The following is a 14,032-nucleotide window of genomic DNA, read 5'->3' on the forward strand; positions in this document are numbered from 1 at the left end:
TTCAGAAGGACTGAATGGTATTCGGTGGGATGACCGTTTTTACACAAGTCTCTTATTGGACATGTTTAGTACATGTTAATTCAAAGATTCGTAGAAAAAATATAAATGCTGGACTCTGGTCGATTCTGTTACACTGGTCTAGAGATTTGACTTTCTAATAATGATCTAAAGAGGTACAGTAACTGCTCAGAAGGGGCTCTAGTGACAACAAGAGAAGTGAAATGGTTACTTTTTGCCAACCAATGACGCCTCTTCTATCATTTTTTTTAGTTTTGTAAGTATTCTTTAGGGCTGCCAAGTTAACATGTAACGATGTGTCTAAATACTTAATTACTTTTTTTATATATATATAATTGAAAGGTTTATTTATTTATAGGCTACAGTAGAATTTTCAGGACTCAACTATCTCTTTCCTGCAGTGGTTCAGATTTGTACTGCTCATTCATTTTTATCTCACTTTCTCATTTTTAGATCTGTATGTGTCAGAAACATATTTTATAATTTAGTTCCATAACGTTTTCTTCAAAATAAATAAAACAGTACTGTATTTATTTACTTTTGAAGTGTAGCTTGAAAATACATGGCTATATTAATTCATAAACATCATAATCAAACTATATATCACAGATGCATTGCAATTGAACGAAATGACGTTGCAAACACACCAGATAGATAGATAGATAGATCCACTGTAATTACGACAGTGGGTTCCACTCATTTAACGATATTGTACAAGCCAACAAAACTGAGGGGTTGTAAATATGTGGGTTGTAATGGTTCAGGTACCTTTGTGCAATAGAAAATATTACATACATACAGCACTTTAAATGTATTGTAGTAGCCTAGACACTTGAGAAGACATACAATAATGCTAAATTACATAGCTGCATAAATTATTTATTTATTTTTTAATGGAAAAAGCTGCAAGAATAGTGGCTTCAAAACATGATGACAGGCTAAAACAAAAAGAAACCGAACAAAGAGAGCAATAAATTATTGAAGACAAAAATCCAAAGCAAATTGAGAAACAGTACAACATAAGGGTTCATGACAGCATGAAAAAGCACTTTTTTTCACATTCTTTTCACATATAAGAGATTGTTGTTCTATTAAAACGTCTTAAACGTTTCATGGCTTCCTCTTCCAAAAGTCCTCCTCATTATTTAAAAAAAACCCCAAACATTTATTTAACCACGCTCCAAAAAAGGCTTGGATATTGTGGGATCTGTGATGTCACATGGGCAAATAAATTGGCATATCACTGCCTCCGGAGCATGATATCAAATAATAGTTATACATTGCACCATAGGCCCCGCCCTATACCGTTTAGTTGCTTAACACTGCAGTCACACTAGACTTTGCGCATGGACACTGCAAAGGTTGTAATATGATGTTGATGTCACACTCTCCAGTGTCTTTTAAAAAAAAGATACTTCTACATATACTGTATATTACACTCAAAATGTAAAAAATATGTAATCTACTTCACTTTACTGCAATACTTATATCCTGCTGATTTTAAGTTTGGGGTCTTTTAATTCAGCTAAGAGGCCACACGGATCTTCTATTGGTCGCACATCTTCACATGATATGAATTTGCAGAGTGAAGTTCACCAAATTTTAACTTTGGAATGCAGCGAAATGGACATGATCTTGTGTTTTCTGTCTCCTGGATTCAAATCCGTATGAATGGAGGTCAGTATAACAAAAAGTAGTGTAACCAGCCCTTAATGAGTGACACCTGGTTACACCAGACATGAGTGGCACATCAAAAGCAAATTATACTATTATAATCACTGATGCTGTCAACACAGATGCCTGATCAGTTACTGACATACTACATGAACTTGAGCCCAGTAAGTTTTTACTTCCTTTAGTGCAAAGTGGCTTTGTACAGTACATTTCTGATTACATATTCATTACTTTTTGTATACGGAACTGTGTGTTTCCAGAGGGATGGGGGTGAATGGGTAAATGTACGCCCCCTGTGACCTTTCAAAATAACTCCTATAGTTTGACAAATACTTTCCAGGAAGTGGTTTACAGGTGTTGCCTGCAAAGGCGGTGAGGAATCTCTAACAGAAATCTATAGAAACCACATGCATGTGATTTTGCATTCCTGTCTGAGCCACATGTACAACAATTTTACAATAAAAAAAATACATTTACTGTTGCTTTACCTGGTTACACCAGACATGAGTGGCACATCAAAAGCAAATTATACTATTATAATCACTGATGCTGTCAACACAGATGCCTGATCAGTTACTGACATACTACATGAACTTGAGCCCAGTAAGTTTTTACTTCCTTTAGTGCAAAGTGGCTTTGTACAGTACATTTCTGATTACATATTCATTACTTTTTGTATACGGAACTGTGTGTTTCCAGAGGGATGGGGGTGAATGGGTAAATGTACGCCCCCTGTGACCTTTCAAAATAACTCCTATAGTTTGACAAATACTTTCCAGGAAGTGGTTTACAGGTGTTGCCTGCAAAGGCGGTGAGGAATCTCTAACAGAAATCTATAGAAACCACATGCATGTGATTTTGCATTCCTGTCTGAGCCACATGTACAACAATTTTACAATAAAAAAATAAATAAAAAATTTACTGTTGCTTTTAAAAAGACAGAATTTACATATACAAATATCTTTAACACCCTAAATCAGCTACAATGGGAGCACATTGCACATGGTAAATATTCTGCTTATTTACACTGAGAATAACACTGCCTTCCTGAACATATGAAGTCCTTTATTACTTTGAATCACTGTAAGGGTTCAGCTTTATAAGAAGCTCACTTTTATTCTGATTGTGGATGTGCAGATTCATACCCGGCTGGCTGTTTACTGACCACAGCATAAATAGTGTTTTCAGCTTCAGTTTTGGGGGGTTTTGGTTGCTGCTGAATGGCACAGTAGATAGTGACTGGTGCATCTGGCTTGCTCTTCTCTGTGAGTGATGAACTCTGAAATAAAGAAGAACAAAATCAGCTTCAGATCATTAAAAAAAACAAATCAGTTAATTTGAAATGAATTGTAACTGCGATTAGAGTCACTATAGTTTACTCTTCACCTGATTAATAGGGGCGTCGTTGTGTGTGGTGTGGATGGTAACATTAGTTTGTCCTGGATCTCCTGCAGTAATATACACTGTATGAGGATTATCTGATTTCTCCAACATCTCTGGTGACTTTTTTGGCTTTATGTTCTCCTGCAGACACAATCCAATCTAAATGTCATACTTCTGGTTTGCATGAAACGAGTGGTGAGTGCTCATTTTACAGATACTATTAGCGACATTATTAGCGACATCCAACAGCCACATAGAGACTAAGTATAGCGATTGGTCTTCGTTACCAGCAAATAGAAGGCTGATAAGTTTTAGCTTGCTTTTAATTTGCTTGATAAGACTGACATACAGTATGAGGACATAGGCATATGAGGCATTGAATACATACAGCATTCAAACCAATGCAATACGTTCAACAGAAAGTTGGCTTTCGCTACTCCTTTCCACCACCAAAGGTAATCCGCCAGAGTCTAATAGTACTCTACCTCATTAATCCCTATAGGGTGCAGGTAAGTACCTTTAAGGTTCATATTAGTCCCTAAATAGTACATATTAGTATCTTTTGAAAGGGTACTGCCCCAGTAACAGCTTTTGTAATTTTTCTTCGGAGATTGTATGATTTATTACCAAAAACTGTACCTAGAGTTACAAAGCATGTTGCATGCTTGTTTTAAAAGACAACAGATAGTGTGATACCATTTAATTAGTATCAATGGTTAATGAAGAATAGTAGTATGAAACTTACGTCAACTTCTGCATAGATAGTTTGTTCTTTCTGCTTGGCACCTATGAGGTTTAAAACAGAACATCAATTTTCAAGACAACAATTTTCAGTGTATAGTCACAGAACAAATATCATCAACTTTTTGCTCTAAAACGCTTTTAAAAAAACATTTCCAAGATATAGCTATCTTTTACATACCAAAAACGATTAAATATTTCTTATTTCCATCTGGAACATTCTAAAGGAATATTCAGTGTTAAATTCAACCATACTGTATGTCTATAATCATCGCCTGTGGCAGTACTGAGAAATAAGCCGGAAGCATAATTACAGTAAATGAATTGCTAAAGGAAGCCTAGTGAGCCAGAGGGTTTAAAAGCAGAAATGGTAAAGTTGGGTGGTTAATACGAAAAGCTGACAAGCCCTGTGACATGTAGAACTCTGCCTCGAACCATTGTGAACAGCAATGTGCTATTTCTTAAGGTTCATATTAGTCCCTAAATAGTACATATTAGTATCTTTTGAAAGGGTACTGCCCCAGTAACAGCTTTTGTAATTTTTCTTCGGAGATTGTATGATTTATTACCAAAAACTGTACCTAGAGTTACAAAGCATGTTGCATGCTTGTTTTAAAAGACAACAGATAGTGTGATACCATTTAATTAGTATCAATGGTTAATGAAGAATAGTAGTATGAAACTTACGTCAACTTCTGCATAGATAGTTTGTTCTTTCTGCTTGGCACCTATGAGGTTTAAAACAGAACATAAATTTTCAAGACAACAATTTTCAGTGTATAGTCACAGAACAAATATCATCAACTTTTTGCTCTAAAACGCTTTTAAAAAAAACATTTCCAAGATATAGCTATCTTTTACATACCAAAAACGATTAAATATTTCTTATTTCCATCTGGAACATTCTAAAGGAATATTCAGTGTTAAATTCAACCATACTGTATGTCTATAATCATCGCCTGTGGCAGTACTGAGAAATAAGCCGGAAGCATAATTACAGTAAATGAATTGCTAAAGGAAGCCTAGTGAGCCAGAGGGTTTAAAAGCAGAAATGGTAAAGTTGGGTGGTTAATACGAAAAGCTGACAAGCCCTGTGACATGTAGAACTCTGCCTCGAACCATTGTGAACAGCAATGTGCTATTTCTTTTACATTTATGCATTATGCATTTATTATGCATGGCAAATGTATTTTAAGGTCATAAAGCTTTATGAGCTTAAAACACATTTGCCACACTGCAAAAGACCCTCTTGTGTTGAACTACTTTTGTATGCCATGAATTCAGGATATGAATCCAGGATCCAAATCCAGTTAAAATGATGCGTTTAAGCTTCTGTTCTAGTTTGAAAATAATGTCACATTAGAACTAGCCAACAGCTTGGATTTTTTTTTCTTACTGCTGAAATGCTTTAAAGGGCTACGCAAAAGTTCAGCTGATCATAGCACAAATATCCAAAATTATCTGACCATATTATAAAATTTGACATAAAAATGTGAAGTTTTATTTTCATAGAGATACTCTTGATATGTTCACTAGTTGCAGTTAATATGAAATGTTAATGAAATTCATTATGATGATATACCTTTTTTTTTCTTGCTGACCAAAACCAACACACCACTTGTGAATATGCAAATGGCAATGAGCCAAAGGAGATGCAAAGATGCTTCTTTAGCTTGTTGTCTTTCTGGACATGAAAGAAGAACATCAGAAAATCAATTTTCCCATACTGAATTTTAATCCAACAGGCATTTCAGTTCAGTGTTTTCTCAATAGTTTTCTGTTTCCTCATCTGAAGGGAGAAGTACCTTGATTAACAGTGCAGAGTTCATTAACTGTCTTTGTGTCAGTCTTCCAGCTCACTGGGTTGCTGTAGTTACATATGATGGAGTCACCACTGCAGCTCAGTCTTAAAATGTGATCAGATGATGTCACTTCCTCTCGAGAACAGCTGCTGCTATTATAAATAGAGCTGATGATACTATTACTTCCATTGCATGTAAAGCTACAGGAGTCAGGGCTGGACCGGTTTGAATTTACAATCAGTACTGGAGTTTTCACTGCATCTGAAACACAATGCTCATTCATTTTTATCTCACTTTCTCATTTTTAGATCTGTATGTGTCAGAAACATATTTTATAATTTAGTTCCATAACGTTTTCTTCAAAATAAATAAAACAGTACTGTATTTATTTACTTTTGAAGTGTAGCTTGAAAATACATGGCTATATTAATTCATAAACATCATAATCAAACTATATATCACAGATGCATTGCAGTTGAACGAAATGACGTTGCAAACACACCAGATAGATAGATAGATAGATCCACTGTAATTACGACAGTGGGTTCCACTCATTTAACGATATTGTACAAGCCAACAAAACTGAGGGGTTGTAAATATGTGGGTTGTAATGGTTCAGGTACCTTTGTGCAATAGAAAATATTACATACATACAGCACTTTAAATGTATTGTAGTAGCCTAGACACTTGAGAAGACATACAATAATGCTAAATTACATAGCTGCATAAATTATTTATTTATTTTTTAATGGAAAAAGCTGCAAGAATAGTGGCTTCAAAACATGATGACAGGCTAAAACAAAAAGAAACCGAACAAAGAGAGCAATAAATTATTGAAGACAAAAATCCAAAGCAAATTGAGAAACAGTACAACATAAGGGTTCATGACAGCATGAAAAAGCACTTTTTTTCACATTCTTTTCACATATAAGAGATTGTTGTTCTATTAAAACGTCTTAAACGTTTCATGGCTTCCTCTTCCAAAAGTCCTCCTCATTATTTAAAAAAAACCCCAAACATTTATTTAACCACGCTCCAAAAAAGGCTTGGATATTGTGGGATCTGTGATGTCACATGGGCAAATAAATTGGCATATCACTGCCTCCGGAGCATGATATCAAATAATAGTTATACATTGCACCATAGGCCCCGCCCTATACCGTTTAGTTGCTTAACACTGCAGTCACACTAGACTTTGCGCATGGACACTGCAAAGGTTGTAATATGATGTTGATGTCACACTCTCCAGTGTCTTTTAAAAAAAAGATACTTCTACATATACTGTATATTACACTCAAAATGTAAAAAATATGTAATCTACTTCACTTTACTGCAATACTTATATCCTGCTGATTTTAAGTTTGGGGTCTTTTAATTCAGCTAAGAGGCCACACGGATCTTCTATTGGTCGCACATCTTCACATGATATGAATTTGCAGAGTGAAGTTCACCAAATTTTAACTTTGGAACGCAGCGAAATGGACATGATCTTGTGTTTTCTGTCTCCTGGATTCAAATCCGTATGAATGGAGGTCAGTATAACAAAAAGTAGTGTGACCAGCCCTTAATGAGTGACACCTGGTTACACCAGACATGAGTGGCACATCAAAAGCAAATTATACTATTATAATCACTGATGCTGTCAACACAGATGCCTGATCAGTTACTGACATACTACATGAACTTGAGCCCAGTAAGTTTTTACTTCCTTTAGTGCAAAGTGGCTTTGTACAGTACATTTCTGATTACATATTCATTACTTTTTGTATACGGAACTGTGTGTTTCCAGAGGGATGGGGGTGAATGGGTAAATGTACGCCCCCTGTGACCTTTCAAAATAACTCCTATAGTTTGACAAATACTTTCCAGGAAGTGGTTTACAGGTGTTGCCTGCAAAGGCGGTGAGGAATCTCTAACAGAAATCTATAGAAACCACATGCATGTGATTTTGCATTCCTGTCTGAGCCACATGTACAACAATTTTACAATAAAAAAAATACATTTACTGTTGCTTTAAAAAAGACAGAATTTACATATACAAATATCTTTAACACCCTAAATCAGCTACAATGGGAGCACATTGCACATGGTAAATATTCTGCTTATTTACACTGAGAATAACACTGCCTTCCTGAACATATGAAGTCCTTTATTACTTTGAATCACTGTAAGGGTTCAGCTTTATAAGAAGCTCACTTTTATTCTGATTGTGGATGTGCAGATTCATACCCGGCTGGCTGTTTACTGACCACAGCATAAATAGTGTTTTCAGCTTCAGTTTTGGGGGGTTTTGGTTGCTGCTGAATGGCACAGTAGATAGTGACTGGTGCATCTGGCTTGCTCTTCTCTGTGAGTGATGAACTCTGAAATAAAGAAGAACAAAATCAGCTTCAGATCATTAAAAAAAACAAATCAGTTAATTTGAAATGAATTGTAACTGCGATTAGAGTCACTATAGTTTACTCTTCACCTGATTAATAGGGGCGTCGTTGTGTGTGGTGTGGATGGTAACATTAGTTTGTCCTGGATCTCCTGCAGTAATATACACTGTATGAGGATTATCTGATTTCTCCAACATCTCTGGTGACTTTTTTGGCTTTATGTTCTCCTGCAGACACAATCCAATCTAAATGTCATACTTCTGGTTTGCATGAAACGAGTGGTGAGTGCTCATTTTACAGATACTATTAGCGACATTATTAGCGACATCCAACAGCCACATAGAGACTAAGTATAGCGATTGGTCTTCGTTACCAGCAAATAGAAGGCTGATAAGTTTTAGCTTGCTTTTAATTTGCTTGATAAGACTGACATACAGTATGAGGACATAGGCATATGAGGCATTGAATACATACAGCATTCAAACCAATGCAATACGTTCAACAGAAAGTTGGCTTTCGCTACTCCTTTCCACCACCAAAGGTAATCCGCCAGAGTCTAATAGTACTCTACCTCATTAATCCCTATAGGGTGCAGGTAAGTACCTTTAAGGTTCATATTAGTCCCTAAATAGTACATATTAGTATCTTTTGAAAGGGTACTGCCCCAGTAACAGCTTTTGTAATTTTTCTTCGGAGATTGTATGATTTATTACCAAAAACTGTACCTAGAGTTACAAAGCATGTTGCATGCTTGTTTTAAAAGACAACAGATAGTGTGATACCATTTAATTAGTATCAATGGTTAATGAAGAATAGTAGTATGAAACTTACGTCAACTTCTGCATAGATAGTTTGTTCTTTCTGCTTGGCACCTATGAGGTTTAAAACAGAACATAAATTTTCAAGACAACAATTTTCAGTGTATAGTCACAGAACAAATATCATCAACTTTTTGCTCTAAAACGCTTTTAAAAAAAACATTTCCAAGATATAGCTATCTTTTACATACCAAAAACGATTAAATATTTCTTATTTCCATCTGGAACATTCTAAAGGAATATTCAGTGTTAAATTCAACCATACTGTATGTCTATAATCATCGCCTGTGGCAGTACTGAGAAATAAGCTGGAAGCATAATTACAGTAAATGAATTGCTAAAGGAAGCCTAGTGAGCCAGAGGGTTTAAAAGCAGAAATGGTAAAGTTGGGTGGTTAATACGAAAAGCTGACAAGCCCTGTGACATGTAGAACTCTGCCTCGAACCATTGTGAACAGCAATGTGCTATTTCTTTTACATTTATGCATTATGCATTTATTATGCATGGCAAATGTATTTTAAGGTCATAAAGCTTTATGAGCTTAAAATACATTTGCCACACTGCAAAAGACCCTCTTGTGTTGAACTACTTTTGTATGCCATGAATTCAGGATATGAATCCAGGATCCAAATCCAGTTAAAATGATGCGTTTAAGCTTCTGTTCTAGTTTGAAAATAATGTCACATTAGAACTAGCCAACAGCTTGGATTTTTTTTTCTTACTGCTGAAATGCTTTAAAGGGCTACGCAAAAGTTCAGCTGATCATAGCACAAATATCCAAAATTATCTGACCATATTATAAAATTTGACATAAAAATGTGAAGTTTTATTTTCATAGAGATACTCTTGATATGTTCACTATAGTTGCAGTTAATATGAAATTCATTATGATGATATACCTTTTTTTTTCTTGCTGACCAAAACCAACAAACCACTTGTGAATAGGCAAATTGGAATGAGCCAAAGGAGATGCAAAAATGCTTCTTTAGCTTGTTGTCTTTCTGGACATGAAAGAAGAACATCAGAAAATCAATTTTCCCATACTGAATTTTAATCCAACAGGCATTTCAGTTCAGTGTTTTCTCAATAGTTTTCTGTTTCCTCATCTGAAGGGAGAAGTACCTTGATTAACAATTTTATTTAGGATGCGATTAATCATGAATTACAAAATAAAAAAGTCAGTTAAACCCTGGGTGACATTTAATTAAGACCAAATAAGGTTCAAATTCTCTGTAACACTAAGCACCATAATAATGACATCAAAATATACATATATACAAGGACTGATGGGTATTCCCACAGTGCAGTGTAATGTGGTTATTTTACCTTAAGTCATCCTTTTTTGACAAAATACTGAATACAGGATTTTATTGTAACAAATCAATCATAATGATATCTTGCAAAATCCTGGCAACATTACATTTCTGAAGTGAAAACAAAACAATTCCTTGAACAAAAGACTTGATCAATATGTCAAAAAGACAATGTTAAGAATAAAACATTTAACTTTAAAGCAAATTTTAAAACTGCCTTTCACTTTACTTATTGCCACGGGAAGAAAAACATTTAATCACAGATTAATTTATCATAGTAAAATGATTAGATTGTATACCTGTGTTGAAAGTAAGAAGAGCAAATGAAAGGAACAGCCTAAACGCCATCACAGCAAACTAATTTTTTTTCCTGTCTTTCAGTTGAGTAAGTTAAACCGGAGAGGTTTCAGTCATAAAACCACAAGTAGAAACAGCCTATGTGCTATTTCCGCTTATAGCTCTAGCATTAGTTCACGTCAAACATTATGATTGTAAGAGAACCATGATATGACTAAACACCTTGTATCTTTTGAGCTCATGTGAGAAGAAATTCCCCCTTAAAAAGTCACAAAGATGGCCAAGAGTAAAATAACAAAGCCAAACAAAATAGTTATTGGCATATTTGACTATACATGAACATTGTCTTTGTTCCAGTATTTATATATTTTCCTAAAGCATGTAAAATTAGTTTAATTGTCTATAGTTCATTCTGATAATTCTCTTTCTTTTCAAGTCATCAAGGGTCTTCTTTCACTTTACTGTTCACCCTTCGTCTCACTTACACACTTTCTGTTCACAATCACTTTTCATCCCCCACTGTTAAGGACCCCAAATGCACATAATGTGTGTGCACTTCAAAATCATAACCTGTCCAGCACAGTTTATAAATATGCTAACAATGAGCAGCTTCAATGTTCATTCACAAACTAACATAACATACCTAAATATTTTCACATTACTTATAAGCAACTAGTTTATACTGTAGCTATACACCATTATAGACATCAACCATTATTTTAAATATGAACCCTATAGTAGTGCACCTTTATGCTGCTAACATTTTGACACCTGGTGGGAGTTGATGAAGAGTTGTCCTTTCTAAAATGGCAAACACATACCACAATGCAGTTGTATGATGCTATTTTTAGCAGTGGATTGCCCTATTGTAGAAAACATGGCAGCAGAAGGGTAAATTTAACTTCGTTAAAAAAAAAAAAAAACATGACTGTTTCAAAAAAAATTCCCCACACACACACACACACTCTCTCTCTCTCTCTCTAAATTAATTTAAGACAATATTAATTGAATGTAACACTTTTATTAATGACAATAGCAGCTCAAACCCACCTGTAATACAGGATTCATTTGAGTTCATGAAAAAATTAAGTAATAAGAAATAAAAATATTGTTTACTCAAAACATTAGATACAAATGTTACAATTTTGCACAGTTTTGTCTAAATACAGTATGTTTTAAATGTAGATAATAGGCTTACAGAAAATACACTGTTAACAATTATATCAAAAATAGACTATAATACCAGCACATTTGAATAACAGCGTACACTTTACATTTTATGGGAGTGCATTAAGCAATAAATTGAACGGACTTGCTTGTGTCTTGTTGCGAGCATGTATGTATACAATGTTCTTTCCAAAGCAGTAACACCATTTACTCTGGCATATATTACACGTTTAACCTAGTAGTCTGTTGATCATGTGACTTTTGTGGATATATTTACCTGATGAAGGTGTTTGGATAGATGCTGAAAGGACTTGTTGATTATTTTATAGTCCAGAGATTTTTATAAAAATTTAAATTTTTTAAAACATCTCCAAAGCAATTTCTGAATCCATAAACACTGGTTTTAAAACATGCTATTGGCTATAAATGCCATTTTGTTTTTATTTGTGGGATTTTATTAATTAAAAGAGATAAAACAATTTTCTCCTAAGCGTATTTTCCAAATAAACGGCAGACTACTAACAATCACCCAAGGGTAGTAGGCCCTATGGGAAGTACCCTTACGAAAAAGAAGTTTATTCAAGTGTGCTATTAGTATAGCTACTTCTTTTAAACTAAAAAATAGGATGTACTTCTCAGAAATGGGCTTTATGCACTTCTCAGAAATATACTTAAAATGACATTTAAGTATACTTGACTTATAGCCTACTTAGAAAAAGTCTAAATATATTTGAGCTATACTTGTGTTCCTAGAATCCGTGTTTTCATTGTTATACTGTAGGAGGCGTTAGTACACATTTTCTGTACAGAATTTCCAAAAACACAAGTAAAGAAGAAACCGAAACAACAGATGCTTCCACATGTAATCTAACACGATCATCAGACATAAAACAGCATCAAAACTGTGTAAAGTTGATGTAATGTCAACCCATGAAGAGGTAATAATGACGACTCTATCTACGTTTTGATTATCGTTCTGAATCCAATTCATAGTCTTTTTTTCAGCTTTTTTGTTCAAAATGTTATTTCTTTTAAAAAAAATTTTTTTATGAAACTTACCCACATTCAAGTGTTTAAAAAAAGAATGCATGAAGCTAGAATAAAATGTTTTGTTTACAAGCAGATACCCTGTTCTTTCTTTTGGTGTTTTGTATGTTCAGATATTTATATGACAAAATATATACAAATTAATACCTAAATAGGGACATAGTAGTATACTTAAAGTATGATGTAAAGTTCACTTAAAGAAAACTTAACAGTATACTTGCAGTATAAAACTACTAAACTAGTAACTTACTAAGACTATACTTCAAAGTGTACTAAAAATGCTACTACAAGTATTTAATTAGTAAACTATCAGTATTCAAGTTCACTTTTACTATAGTTGCAGTACACGCTAAAAATATTGTTGTAAACTAGTTGTGTACTTAAAGTATACTTTTATATACTAGAAAGTGAGCCAATTTAGTCCCAAGGAGTATTGAAATAGTACACTGATATTTGTATACTTGCTGCATAAAGTATACTTACAAATATACTTGAATATTAAGTATACTTAATAAAATAAACTTGAAGTATACTACTTTTTGGTAAGGGTAGGCACAACTCTCTTCTGCAAATTTGTTTAAGAACCAGTTAGAACCAAATAGATTCAATGTAGCGTTTCATAACATCTACATGGAATTACTTCAAGTGGTCCATGAGATCACAGCTTTGCATAGATATACTTCAAAACTCTGAAATAAATAAACGAACCATAGCCCTACCTGTAAGGGAAAATAACACTGAAAGCTATATTTAGGGAAATCTGCAGTTTATTGAATTGTGTTAAAGGCTTAAATAAAATACAAACGTTTCATAAAATAATACTTATTTATTTAGACCATAAGCCCATAAGAACAGTTATTCCAATTGTAGAAAAGATCCGGCCAGAAATGAGATATCTCCACCTAGTGGTTATCAAAATGTACTAAAACGTATTTGGCTGTAGGTATAAATAACACACCTAAAGTTGTACTGGATCTGCATTCTGCACTAGTTTGCCTGGCTTCGTACTAAATATTTTTTAAATTAAAATGCATACTTGTTAAATATAACATGGAAGGTAAGGTTAATATTATATTAATCTACTGATTTAAACTGATTATCATGTGGGGCAGATCGGGGTTAGTTGTCACATAGTTTACTTCAGTTAATATTGCTCACTGTGTGGTTATTTTTGGAAGTTATATATTCTGGGTACAAAATCACATTAAAGGATAGAATTCACACTCAAAACACTTTGGATCTGGATGTTTGAAACCAGTATACTAAACCACTGCAAGAGAAACCATTATTTCTACCATATAAAGATATGGCAGAGATAGTAAGGGTAGTATACCATTTTGAGATCAGGCCTTGTGACAACTTCCTCATGTGACAAATAGCCACAATTTTTT

The 14,032-nt window shown here is 34.1% G+C and overlaps 1 protein-coding gene and 1 long non-coding RNA gene across 2 annotated transcripts in view; both read right to left on the reverse strand.

Annotated features, from left to right (window-relative positions):
- Positions 1-7,752: 7,752 nt before the first annotated feature.
- Positions 7,753-9,786, reverse strand: LOC107600233 (uncharacterized). The gene is made up of 4 exons (XR_001610740.1): positions 9,717-9,786; positions 8,831-8,871; positions 8,089-8,226; positions 7,753-7,981 (listed from the first exon to the last, which is right to left on the reverse strand). It is a non-coding gene; the product is annotated as an uncharacterized lncRNA (long non-coding RNA).
- Positions 9,787-13,199: 3,413 nt separating this feature from the next.
- The window catches only part of LOC107600261 (uncharacterized), a 15,667-nt gene continuing 14,834 nt past the window's right edge, over positions 13,200-14,032 (reverse strand). The window contains exon 7 of the mRNA XM_016292105.1: positions 13,200-14,032. This exon is cut by the window's right edge and continues 188 nt beyond it. The gene's annotated coding sequence lies outside the window, so the exon portion shown is untranslated.

This window comes from Sinocyclocheilus grahami, unplaced genomic scaffold (genome assembly GCF_001515645.1).
Source record: "Sinocyclocheilus grahami isolate Dianchi unplaced genomic scaffold, SAMN03320097.WGS_v1.1 scaffold280.1, whole genome shotgun sequence".
Taxonomy (NCBI): domain Eukaryota; kingdom Metazoa; phylum Chordata; class Actinopteri; order Cypriniformes; family Cyprinidae; genus Sinocyclocheilus; species Sinocyclocheilus grahami.